Source organism: Mercenaria mercenaria, unplaced genomic scaffold, assembly GCF_021730395.1.
Source record: "Mercenaria mercenaria strain notata unplaced genomic scaffold, MADL_Memer_1 contig_4389, whole genome shotgun sequence".
Classification (NCBI taxonomy): Eukaryota; Metazoa; Mollusca; class Bivalvia; order Venerida; family Veneridae; genus Mercenaria; species Mercenaria mercenaria.
In genome coordinates, this window is record NW_026462612.1 from 40,678 (window position 1) to 55,026 (window position 14,349).

Consider the following 14,349-nt stretch of genomic DNA (forward strand, 5'->3'; position numbering starts at 1 on the left):
CATACATACAATTAATTGTCGCAAAGTGCGTTTATAACCTGATTTTACTACTCTTGTCTGTATATCTAACACTTTTAACTTTTTTCAGTCTCACTTTATCACTTTGACAACTCACTGTCAATACTTTTGTATAATTTTTTCTCTTGCACAGACTGCGCATCTGCTAATAATACCCGAAAGGGGAGTTAAGCATTATACGAAGATAGATAGATAGGTTTTAGTTTTTTACTAAGAAATTATTATTATTATACCAGATCTATATAGCGCCCTTTTCATGATCAATTCCACGTTCAAAGGCGCTTTACATAGTTCAAATGCAGCCACACAGGGCGCATAATTCATCCTCTACTAGTACAGACACAGAGCGATCTGACCAGAGGGACAGAGTGAGACAAAGCCCCCACGACAGAGAGATCAGAAATCAGATACAGGCTTGTCCGACTAACTTAGCCTAGCTCGTTGCGAATAGAAAGCCTGGTTCTTTAACGTGCCCAGTGTATAGCACTGATACACGCAAGGACTGCCTGGGTTCCTGACCAGTACACCTCTAGTTGGGTGGGAAACACTGAAAAGCGTTTCTAAAAATTCCCGAGTAGCTTCCGGGGATCGAACCCCAGACCTCAAGATTGGAAGGCCAGTGTGCAAACCACTGAGCTATCCGTCCACCAATTTGTATGAGAGTGAAATGCCGCAAACTGTCTCACTTTGAGGTGAAAGATATTCCATATTTACTTAAAAAACAACATTTATGATCTTTTTATTTTAATATGCAAATTGGTGCAAAATAGCATAAACTATATCTTTCACAATGTGAGTTATGTGGATTATATTTCACTGTTGAAACACAGTCTTTCATTAACTGGAATAAAATAAATATAATATCAACACAAATCAATAATTATACGAATCTTAACATATCACAAAATGAATCAAACATACATCTTGCGTTTTCTTTAATAAAGGAGAATAACTAAGTAGACTGAAATAAAGAAAAAAAGTCCATTCTGAAAAAAAAAGTGTTCTTAATAGTAAGGTAGTCTTAATTTAGGGGTGGTCTTAAATCCGGGTTCTCTATTCAATACACAGACAGGTGAAAAGTTTCAGACAAGTACTCAGTCGAATTTTTAAAGTTCTAGTCTTATACTTCAAATACAAATATACATCACAGAAGTTTACAACAGTTCACTAGTTGTGAATGTTAAGCGTCTATTGTTTTCAAAAGTCCTCGCTGCCATACAGCATATCATGAAAATCCAAAACCAATCATACACAACTGTGAAAAAAGCAAAATTCAGAAAAAACGAGTCACAAGAAATATTCACACACTTTTCCACTCCGCAGATAGTAGCCCAGATATATTTTACATACGCTTTACTCACAAAAATGAGTGCTGAAATAGAAGTAATATTATAAATAATACTTACTGCATAATATTTATAATAATTGATTATTGATACTAAATCAATTAATTCTAGAATGAAAATAACTTTAGTACTGTAAAATGAATCACTGATTGACGACGTAACGTTTATGTACTGGATGTGTTTATGTGTGCGGGAGGTGGGGAGGGGGGTCTTATATACGTGAACTTGAACAGATCTTGTAACTTTCATACAAGTTTTCTCTGTATACATATAGGAAAAGTGAGCACGCTTTCTGGCGGCCATGATTTTTGACGAATCTGAATGATTTTAATAATTTTGTAAACCAATTGTGTGAACTGATTTTAAAATCGGGCGGACAGTTTCACACAAGAATAGTTTTAATTGGTGCCAGAGTTATGGAGCTTGTGTCATATGATGTTGGTGATGATTCGGAACAACCAGTTTAAATTTGAATGAAATCCATTTAGGTATAACTGAGATAGCATGAAAGTGCACCGAAACTTTAACCTGAAATTCAAAGTAAACAAGATTATTTTTTTATTTTATCTTTTTATAGGTTATATGGAAACTTTCCAGCTTTGATGGTGGAAAAGACCCCCTGTGCTCCTCCATGCATTATTTCTTCACCAGGGTGGCACCTGGGTAGAACCACCAACCTTCCTTAAGCCGGCTGGATGAAAATTCATTTTTTGATCTACCTATAGGAACATCAACTAAGTAAATTACTAAGTTTCACAAGCAAATTCGATGAATTGGTATCCCCCGCCGAAAGGGTTTGTGGTGAGGAATGGCAAAAAGATATATCCGGCAAAAAGATAAGGATGTTAATAAGAAGCAAATAATTTCATTAGTCAAAACCAATTTTACAGAAAACAAATGTTTAATTAAAGAGTACATAATAAATGTACGATACTTCGATCCTGACTAAAGAATTTATTTTGAATGGGATATGCTTACTGTAATAAGCTTAGCTTTTAAAATTAAATGCAGTTAATTGAAATGTGAGCTTGAAGTTTAACTGGAACGAAATATTGTCTTTGAGTGGTTTGGCACCAGATGTTACTGTTTAACATGTACATTTGAACTTAAAAGAACAGATGCCCTTAAGGGGACGCATACTTTGAAATTAGAAAAAAGTGGGTGGGGTATGATAAAATTTACCTGCAAAAAGTACAAGGTTTTAGTACATGAAATGGATACTGTTTCAACTGTTATAAGTACACAAAGGATTGCTCACTAAAATAAAAATGAGAAAACTGAAACAAGAAAGTTATTGTTGAATTACATAAGACTTCTTGTGTACATTCAAAGTAAACAATTAAGACTTTTTGGTGAGAAAATAATAGTGCTTCACCTTGTCCAAACATTTATCAATGTCCTACAGATTCTAATTTAAAGAAAGAATGTGAAATATGGTCACTGTCTTGCTTTTCATTTCGCATATGTAAGCTAAAACACATTATTAATTTGTTTACAAAGTAGTGCACAAGAAAAGATACGGTGGTCAAGGAATGCCACATTCCAAAACTAAAAGAGTATATTCCCCTTAATACATTAAACATTTATCGTTACAGAAGTCTAGAGGCTTACAATAAGGGCCTAGAAATGTTGCCATTATTAATTTTTAACTTGGTATTCATGAACTACAATGCACTTAAAATTCAAAACACATTCAACAAACTTTTGAAAATGTATTGTCTTAAAAATCCCTAAAATAAGGTATGAAATTTGGTTGAGAGGTCCAATCAATGTGTATATGTGCAAAAGTAACATTCTAATCTTGTTCACAAAAGTTACTAATACACAGCAGGCATGTCAATGATCAAAACTGGACGAATATACAGTTATCCTCACTTTAATGTCATTTATAATTTGTCCTTGAATTCTCCACCATACTTTTCATAATTCTGTTTGCACGAGTTGCACGAGAATGCTGTCATTCACGTAAAAAAATGGGGTCAAATAAGTTGTAAATGCAATATCATCTAAACGTAATTAATGGATTATGCAGTTCAAGATAAACTTTATCTCATAACGTAACGAACATGTATAATGTTGTAACAACAACTTTACTTACACTGATTTAAGTAGCAGTCGGTTTATAAGTGACTTTATTTATTCATTTTATGTTTTGTTATTGTTGTCAAAAAGTATAACGGAAGTGCCTCACAACTGAAGCGGAAACCAGTTTGATGCGCAAAGTAGTCCAATGTAAGTAATATTTTTTGACAAATGTCCACAGAAATTAATAATTTTCTAATATTAAAGACGAATATCTGAATAGGATTCATTATTTGATAAGAAATTATAATCATCGACATGTTTTTTTAAAAATCGTACACGTGCTGACACCTAAGTTGTCTCCCGTTGTTTATTAGAGTTACCTTTCGTCCGGCGCAGTAATACATTTGCAGTGAATCGCCGAGAAGTCGTGGGAAAATTAACAAGAGCTGTCGGAGGACAGCAACGCTCGACTATTCAACAGCCTTGTCAATTGAATGAATACAAAAGTTGAAAAAGGGGCATAATTTTGTAAAATGCAAAGTAGAGGTATTGAACCTCTGTACTGCATGTCATATCATGACAGTGAACAAGTGTGTGAAGTTTCAATCCTTTCCAATTTGTGGATACTGAGATACCAGCTTACATACAAAAACTTAACAAAAAACTGCTAAGTCAAAGGGGCATAATTTTGTAAAAGTGCCAAGTAGAGTTATGGGACCTTCACAGTGCATGTTAGATCATGACAGTGAACAAGTGTGTGAAGTTTCAATCCATTCCAATTAGTGGATACTGAGATATCAGATTACATACAAAAATTTAACCAAAAACTGCTAAGTCGAAAAAGGGGCATAATTTTGAAAAAAAAGAGAGTAGAGTTATGGGACTTGCTTAGTGCATGTCAGATCATGATAGTGAACAAGTATGTGAAGTTTCAATCCATTCCCATTAGTAAGTACTGAGATACCAGCTTACATACAAAACCTTAACCAAAAATTTCTAAGTCGAAAAAGGGGCATAATTTTGTAAAAAAGCAAAATAGAGTTATGGAACCTGTGCAATGTAGATCAGTTCATCACAGTGAATAAGTGTGTGAAGTTTCAATCCATTCCCACATGTGGTTACTGAGTTACCAGCTTACATACAAAACCTTAACCAAAAATTTCTAAGTCGAAAAAGGGGCATAATTTTGTAAAAAAGCAAAATAGAGTTATGGAACCTGTGCAATGTAAGTCAGTTTGTCACAGTGAATAAGTGTGTGAAGTTTCAATCCATTCCCACAAGTGGTTACTGAGATACCAATTTCTAAGTCGAAAAAGGGGCATAATTTTGTAAAAAAGCAAAATAGAGTTATGGAACCTGTGCAATGTAAGTCAGTTTGTCACAGTGAATAAGTGTGTGAAGTTTCAATCCATTCCCACAAGTGGTTACTGAGATACCAGCTTACATACAAAACCTTAACCAAAATCGGGACGCGGACGCGGACGCAGACGCCGACGCCGACGCCGACGCATGGGCGAGTGCAATAGCTCACTATTCTATGAATAGTCGAGCTAAAAACCTTGTAAATAAACTAAAATTAACCACCTTTTCAAGATGAATTTCAAGTGATCGCCATTATGCATTTAACCCGCCTGACCTGTGTAGCATCTTGGATATCTGTTCTAAGGTATTCATTTTGTAGAATGTCATGTTATGCCCTTGCAATGCTAATCCCACTCTGATTTTTTTTGTTTACATTTTTATCAATGAGAAATATGGCGTCCATCCCGAGCTGAAATGACATGGCATTAAATTTTTACATGTTTAAGCAAACCTGGTGTGTTAGAAAGAAAATCTCATCCCTTCAACATTATTTGGAACACTGTTATTGTAAAAAACCTGTTTTTTCCTTATACAAAAGCTTAATATTTTGTGTTGAATGTACTTTCACAAAGACCTCTGTTTTCCTATTACATTCATAGTACCACATCCTTACCCACAAAATACTGAATATTACAGGTGTCCATCAGTATTATATCAGTTTAGGAATATGTTTTTTTATTTTCCCACCATCGATTTCTTGAATATGCACCCCTTCCGCATTTCTGTATGAACTGTGAATGTAGCAATATGCGTCCCCTTAAGAGAACACAGGTAAGATATCTTGAACATGGCTGAGGGCAAGGTTTGTGCAGTCAGAACTTAACATGTTGAATGTTTGAACATTTAAAAAAAAGGAATGGAAATAAATATATCTATATATATAGATATATGTATATATTTATTTTTTAAGGGTGGGGGTGCAGGGGAACGGGAGAGGAAACAAAATTTCACATGTTGATTATAAATATTGATTAAAAATTAAAAATGAAAAAAAAAAAGGGTAAAAGGGTGAAGTGGGGGTGGGGGGGGGGTGCAGAGGATGCATGATCAGTGGTGGGCATGACTGGGTGGAGATGTGAGTTGGGGGAATGGTACAACTTGGAAGGTTCGAAAAAAAATAAGAAATGAAAAAAAAAATTGGGGGCGGGGTGGGGGAGGGGGAGGGGGGGGGGGAAGGGGTGTGACCAAGGCAAGTGCGTGACCAGGTGTGGGTGCGCAACTTCACATGTTTATAATAAATGTTCACAGAAAAGAATGAAAGAAATTTAATGAAATTCTGCCAAATGGTAAGTTTGTTATGTACAAATATGTGGATGTTTAGACAATTTAAGGGCAATAACTCTGATTTTACAAAAGAGATCCGTACAAAATTGTCTGTGCACAACCACAGTATAGTGCTCTAAATTCTATTAAAGTTTCATAGTTCTAGGTCAAATATATCAAAAGTTATGGTGGGGAGGGGGGTTGGGAGGGGGAAGGGGTCTGACCAAGGCAAGTGGGTGACCAGGTGTGGGTGCGCAACTTCACATGTTTACAATAAATGTTCATGGAAAAGAATTAAAGAAATTTAATGAAATTCTACCAAATGGTAAGTTTGTTATGTACAAATATGTGGATTTTTATACAATTAAAGGGCAATGACTTTTAATTTGCATATAAATCCGAATGAAATTGTGTGTACACAACCACATTATAGTGATCTAAATTCTGGTTAAGTTTCATAGTTCTAGGTCAAATATATCAAAAGTTATGATGCAGAAATTGCCATATTTATAGTACCCTATATAGTTAACACTAGAAACTTCTAAGGGCCATAACTCTGGTGTTACTTGGGCAATCTGATTGAAACTTCACGGGCCGCAAGAACTCATAGTGGTGAACATGTATATGAAGTTTTAAAGAAATATTCCCAACCATTTCCTAGATATGGCTCCGGACGGACGGAAAGACGGACGGACAACGCCAAAACTATATCCCTCCGACTTTCGTCGGGGGATAAAAAGGAGGAATGATTCCTGAAATATTGGTGCTAGAGGCTTGGGCCTTATGCAGTATGATATGGGTGATGATGAGGAATAATTATTTTCAGTTTGAAGCAAATCCATCATGTATTCTCTATATCACCGAGATATTTCCCGTTTTTGCTTACCGTGTAGATGAGTGCTAACTATTAATTGTCCGTGCGAAATGGCTGTCCGTAGTAACAATTCCGGATAAATGGAAACGTATATCTCAATCACAGCCGGGATCATAATGTATAAGGGGATCCAATCATCGTAGCTGCATTCATTTCGATATAGAAAACCTGTGTTAAAAAATTACAGAATAACAAACAAATTTAACCAATTTTGCCTATAACATATTTACAGTTTAATCAGTCAGTAAGAAATGAATTATTTGAAAACGAATATATTGCAGAATTCCATGCCACTCTTTAGACTAATTTTCATGGACCACAATTTAACCACTTTTTATTTCATTTTTTTTTAGATTTAGAACACTTACTAGTAAATTATTATATAAATTAGCAGCATTTAGGATAAGTATATATATATATATATATATATATATATATATATATATATATATATATATATATATATATATATATACTGTACATACATAATTAGAGTAGCATTTGGCTAAGTATATACAAATGTATATAATTATTTTACCTACCTTTTCTTAAAGGCTACAGTATGTAAAAAAACAACACCAATACCATATAGCATGAAATTGACATCAATACATTTCTAAGGGAGCGGTGGTTCAGTGGTTAAGGTGTCGGCCGCTCAACCCGGGGGTCGTGGGTTTGGACTTTTCACTTTTTATTGGGTGTTGCTATTGGATACTGAAAATAAGTTAAAGACCGACAATTCTCTAATTGGGTTTTATTTCTACTCAACTCCCGCTTCTATTGTCATGACGTGTTAACATGATTTACACAAGGTAAACGATTTTCTATAATTCTTATTTATTTATTTTGTTGGGTTTAACGTCGCACCGACACAATTTTAGGTCATATGGCGACTTTCCAGCTTTAATGGTGGAGGAAGACCCCAGGTGCCCCTCCGTGCACTATTTCATCACGAGCGGGCACCTGGGTAGAACCACCGACCTTCTAGTTACTGTTTTCTACCATACTTCTGTATTTTAGAATACATAATTTTGAAAACAAAACTCATTCTAAATCCATTGAAAACAGTTGATAAAGGCTTTTGCATAATTTGCATATGTACAAACCTGTTGCTGAAAAGTGCATGAAAAAAAAAAAAAACAAAAAAAAAAATAATAAAATAAAATTATGGGAAAACATATCTAACAGCTCATAAAAAACTGTAAAATTAACCTAATACGAACACGGTTTTAACGAATTTTCGTTTATAAGAAACAATAAAAAATGCATTGTAAAGACAGAGGCTATTGGAGGGAATAGGGGTGTGGGTGGGGCTTGAGTTGCTCATCTATAAGCTGAATGTAATTCAATATCATAATGTTATCAGTGGATCATTTTTATATGATATACTCGGGCAGAAAAGGTGGTCCTTGGTTTTAAAGTGTTAGTGCAGTCGATGAAATGAGATATGAAACTAACCAGAGGATACAATTTTAAAAGTACATGCTATTAGACATCCAGAATGGACGGATTGAATTATCGGTTTCCACAGCGCCATTAGAAAATAAAAGCGTATAAAGATAACGTAGATGCACACACCTAGTACAATTTTTGATACATTCAGAAGAATATGTATAGTGTATAGGAGTTCTTGAGCACCCAACATTTGTATCTTCTTCAAAAGCAACCTGAAAAATGTTTCACAAACATACAGTTAACAAGTCAGATAGAATTCAGTTACTAACTAATTAAATATATTTCTAAAACACAAAAAGATTTATTCTAGGTCATATGGCAATAAAAAAGCCCCTATATGTATACTAAGAGGATATTATTCTGGAGGAAAAAATAATACATAAAATGCTTAATTCGCATGTTTTCGAGTTGCTTATATCATACAAACATATAGTGGATGTAAATAGTCCATACCGGACGATGCAGCAAATTTGGTTCAATTTCCACGCAAATGTTACATAAACGGTAAAAACCGTTGTCCGAAATGATTTGTTTTAAAATATACATGTATATTGTTGTTGTTGCTTATAAAAGCCATACTGAAAATAAGTTTACGTTTCATTGTTTTGTTATGTACACTTTGTATGCTACATCTACCTTCATTAAGTAAATTTTTTATCATTATTATGATTATTATTATTATTATTATAATACTTCCATTAAAATTCCACAGCCGGTTTTGTAAGCAAACTGTTTCCCGTCATTACATCGCAAAAATTAGTATTTTTCGACGCGGCACTAGAAAGGACGGTAACTTTCTCGCCTCTTTGTTAGTTTAAACATATTTATTCCCAAAATAGAGTACATTATATTTATACGTATCACATACTGTAGTGAAGACAAAACAGGAAACGATAAGAATGGAAGACAAGTCTTATAGAATTCTTCTCCTTTGCGGACAAAATATAACTGTATGGGCATATCGAGCTTCAATCTGTAATGGGGCTAGGAATATAGTCTTAAGATATGAAAAAATAAATATATGAAAAAAAAATTTTTGAAAAAAAAAAAAAATAATAATAATAAATCGCTGTGAATGTAAAAAATGGAAAGGGGACAATGTATATGGAAGAAGGAAAGTATTCACATAAATGTAGAGATTAGAACAAGTCAAAGGTAGAATAGAAGAGAGAAAGTGGGAAGAAATGGGAATGTCTTAGGGTTGCTAACCAAATATCTTACTTTCGGAAATATATGCCTGTACATGAGTAAATATAGTCATGTTATCCTGATCAGATAGGTCTGGGTTTCCAAACAGAATAGTATCCAAGTCAATTTCGAAATTCCGCAGATTATTAAGAAGATCGTTGCGACAAAGATCGAAATTTCTGCATTCAAAAAAGAAATGGAAATTAGTTTCCATCTGTCCACACTGGCATAATGGTGTAGGAGAAATACTTTTTAGGTAAAGATGTTGATTCAATGCACTGCACTTAGTTCGTAGTCGTGTATGGAGCACCTGGAGTTTTCTAATTCCGGTGTAGTAATAGGCTGGAGTACGCTTCTTGTTTTTATTTAGATTACTTTTAAATGATGAAAGTGTTTCCAAATTACGGATATCTGGTCTCAATAAATTCCAATCACGTACAACGGAAGGCAAAAAAGAATTGAAATATAAAGATGTTCTTGCAGGTACACCATGGATATTTCAGAGTTTCTTAGGTTGTAGCGAGTATCACCTGAGTCAGGAACTAGAAAGGATAGATATGCTGGAGTCAGATTAGATTTCATTTTAAAGAACATAAGAAGTCGATGTTTGTAACGTCTATCGGAAAGTGGCTCCCAGGGTACTTCTCTCTTTAGGTTTTCCAAAGAAACAAGTTTGGTAGCTCCGGAGACTATTCGAGCACATTCATTTTGAATTTGTCAAGTTGATCCATTTCATACTTTGTACAGTTACCCCACACCACGTCTGCATATTCGAGTATTGGCCTTATGAAAGAAATATATATAGTTTCAAGGGAGCGACGGTCAAGTGAGAATTTCAATTTACGCATTATATTAACCCTCTTCCAAGCTTTTGCTACAATGTAGTTGATATGAGAATGCCAGCAACAATCATTTGACAGGAATACACCAAGATGTTTATGTTCGAGTACCTCTGGAATAATCTGGTTAAACATTCGAAGAGGAGGGTGTAGTTGAAAATTTCGTTTTCTTGAAATTAAGAGCGCTTCTGATTTGGAGGGATTAAATTTAACAAGCCATTTTTCTGCCCAAGATGAAATTGTTTGGATATCAGACTGGAGAAGATTTGCCGCAATGTCCGGTTGCTGAACTATAATGTAAAGACTTGTGTCATCAGCAAACAAGTTGATGCATGATCTAATTTCATCAACGATGTCATTGATAAAGATAAGGAAAAGAAGAGGCCCGAGAATTGAACCCCGTGGAACTCCAGCTTTGAGAAAAGCCCAGTTCGATTTGACACCTGGCAGTACAACACGTTGACGTCTATGTAAGAGATAATCCTGAAACCACATATGAAGAGTACCTGAGATTCCTGCGTATTTTAATTTACATAGTAATCCTTTGTGCCAGACTTTGTCAAAGGCCTTACTTATATCGAAAAATACCGCACGAACCTCTAGACCGTTATCTAGTATGACGTACCGTTTGGGTCAAAAGTCTGAAATCGCTCGAGCGATACCATAATACACGGTTAGCGTGTAAATTTACACGCTTACCGTGTAAATTTACACGCTTACCGTGTATTTCAATCGGTAGATCTATAAAAGTACACGCTCACCGTGTATTTTTACGCGTTTACCGGGTAAAATATACGCTTAGCGTACAAATTTATACGCTTAGCGCGTATCGCTCGCTTGAGTTACACTTTTAAATAAATTAGCCAATCAAAATACATGTTACAAAGGAAGATATTTATAAAGTTTATGATTGAATTATTACTTTTAAGGAAACATACATAATATTTTCATTATATTACGAAATGTTTTGCCACTGTAAAGATGATTTCAGTCAAGTAATTTATTCTACTGTATGTATGCTTTGATTAAAGACATGTATATTTTTTTATTATATCTTACCTGAAAAGCCTGCTTTATTCTTATTTTCGTCAGAAAAGAACAAGCATTTCAAGTCTAATTCCACACATCATACACATATAAAACTTGTACTTTACATTTTAAAATGTCATTTGTTATCATATATCTATTTTTTCTACAACTTCAAATAATATATATATAAATAATAATAGTATGTATTTTTCTCCGACTTTAATGACATGTACATAATTGGGGATGGGTGGGGGAATCGAGCGGCTCCATGTCACTGAAGTTGCTGCTTTAAGTGAACTCATTACGTAACTCTTATGCAAAATGGCATGATAAAACATATGTCACCTAGGTTATCAGAACAGGAAATCCTTTCGAGGTTCCCTAATTAGAGCGGATCATAAAATTTACTGAAGCATATAAGATGGCTTTGATATGATACAATTTAATGCCTTCGGTCATCAATGCCACTATATATGAACGAACACGGATTAATATATCACGTGGCGGAGCTGTCTTGTGAAACGAAAATAAAAATTTCACAAGATATTTAGTATTCTAAAATCTGTAAGAATATATTTGGAAATTTAATGGACATTTATTTTTAAAACGATGAACGTGTAGTAATAAAAAATGTAAATTCGTTAGATATGAATCAAGGACTTTAACTACTACTGATGGGAAATACCTAATATCTGGAACAACTGATACGTATTAGACCTTCCTGCTAATATAAATCTATAATTTTTTATTTTTTACTTTACATGCTGGATCATTTTCATATTGAAACTGTATCGTGCGCAAAGTCATTATCCGTAATTTAATAGAATAATTATGATAAAGCTGAATTCCACAAAAATAGAACAAGATTTCAAGTCTAGAACACTCTTCCCTGCTGCTACACGCCCACTCCACTCTCTCTCTCTCTCTCTCTCTCTCTCTTAAATCTGACCGCTGCCATTTCATATTTTCAATTCATCCCCCCTTTAGTATAAGTGGATACAATATGAAAGGCTGGACTTAATAGAATATTTCATTTTCAACTTTTTGATTATATTACAAGTATCATGCATGCTTATTGCGACAGGTTGTAAGTTCTGCGAGGTCGATGAAGGAAATAAGACAAATACTTTGGTATAAATAATTGATCTTTAAATGTTCAATATATAATTATTTTCCATTTAGGTAATACAAATTTTAGCCATTTCGGTTTCGGCTATGAAATAATATTCTCCATTTCGTTGTATTTATTATCCATTTTAGTAATAAGTTTGTTAGTTACATGTACTTGTGGCCCGACCTATTTGTTTATTTTCTTGGCTGTACATGTACATTTTTGATATTTGTTAGTATAAATGTAAACAGTAATTAGCAATAAAATATGATTTAACTCGAAAAAAACAACAAAAAACAAAAACTAAACGCATAATATACATTTTCTAGGCTTCGTGCGGCCGGTTGCCGGCTACCCAGAAATAAATATTAACCATTTCGTGAATGAAGTTATTCTCTATTTCGTTTTAGTTATAAATTATTATTCATTTCAGTAATAACTTTGTTGGTTACAGGTACGCATGATAAATATTACAGGATGTTCGCGCGGCCGGTCGTCGGCTACCCAGAAATAAATATTATCCATTTCGTCAATGAAATTATTCTCCATTTCGTTGTAGTTATAAATTATTATCAATTTCATTTAAGTTTGTTAGTAACAGTTACGCATCAAATAAATAACCTGGACTTCGCGTAGCCAGTCGTTGGCTACCCAGAAATAAATATTATCCATTTCGCCAATGAAATAATCCTCCATTTCGCTGTAGTTATAAATTATTATCCATTTCAGTGTAAGTTTGTTAGTTACAGGTACGCATCATTATTCATACATAACTGGGACTTCGCGCAGCCGGTCGTTGGCTACCCGGAAATAAATATTATCAATTTCTTCAATGAAATTATTCTCCATTTGTTTTTAGTTGTGAATTATTTCCCATTTAATAATATACACTCGTTTAAGAAACTACTGCTGTCTGCATTTTTTTCATATGGATACAGAAGACGACATACTACTGGTCCGCGGTGAATGCAGTCATTTTTGCAGTTCTAAACTAAATTTTGATTGGTCTATTCGCTCGAATTCTAATTTAGGAATCGGGTCAACGAAAATACACGTTGAGTTTGTAAATTTACACGGTAAGCGTGTAAATCTACGCGCTTAGCGTGTATTTTATACGCTAACCGTGTAAAAAACACGCTTAACGTATAAATTTACACGGTGAGCGTATAAATTTACACGCTTACCGTGTATTATGATACCGCTCGAGCGATTTCAGACTTTTGACCCAAATGGTACGTCATAATCTAGAGCTTTACAGAGAGTATCGTATATGAAAACAAGTTGATTAACTGTGGAGTCGCCCGGAATGAAACCAGACTGTACAGGAGTTAGAAAGCGAGAATCATGAAGATGGTTATAAACATGCTTGAAAATAAGACGTTCAAGAACTTTTTCAATAGTGTTTAAGAGTGATATTGGACGATAGTTATTAGGAAGAGTGGCATCATCTTTCTTAAAGATTGCGCTAACATGGGCTTCTTTCCATGTGACTGGAACAGTAGAAGATTGAAGTGAAGCATTGAATAGGTCACAAAGAGGAAAAGATAGTTCATGAGAAGCCTCAAGTAGAATTCTGTTACTTATACCATCAGGACCTGCGGCCTTGTGAACTGGTAGAGACTTCAAGACATCTTCAGTTTCTGCCGGAGAAAGATGAATTTCATTTAAAATAGTGGTAGAATTCGTTAGACCAGGATTAGGTATCTCTATATTTTCGTCATCAATGTATGTCTGCTCTTGGAAGTAATCATTTAAAAGGTTAGCTTTTTCATAATCAGAAGACGTAGTTTGTTGAGTGTTGGAGTTATATAGTGGAGGAATAACATTGTTGTTCGTTCT

The 14,349-nt window shown here is 34.4% G+C and overlaps 1 long non-coding RNA gene across 1 annotated transcript; it reads right to left on the bottom strand.

The window, feature by feature from the left end:
- Positions 1 to 751: 751 nt before the first annotated feature.
- LOC128553851 (uncharacterized) lies at positions 752 to 8,580 on the bottom strand. Its single transcript, XR_008369451.1, has 3 exons — positions 8,467 to 8,580; positions 6,901 to 7,056; positions 752 to 1,390 (listed from the first exon to the last, which is right to left on the bottom strand). It is a non-coding gene; the product is annotated as an uncharacterized LOC128553851 (long non-coding RNA).
- Positions 8,581 to 14,349: the final 5,769 nt, after the last annotated feature.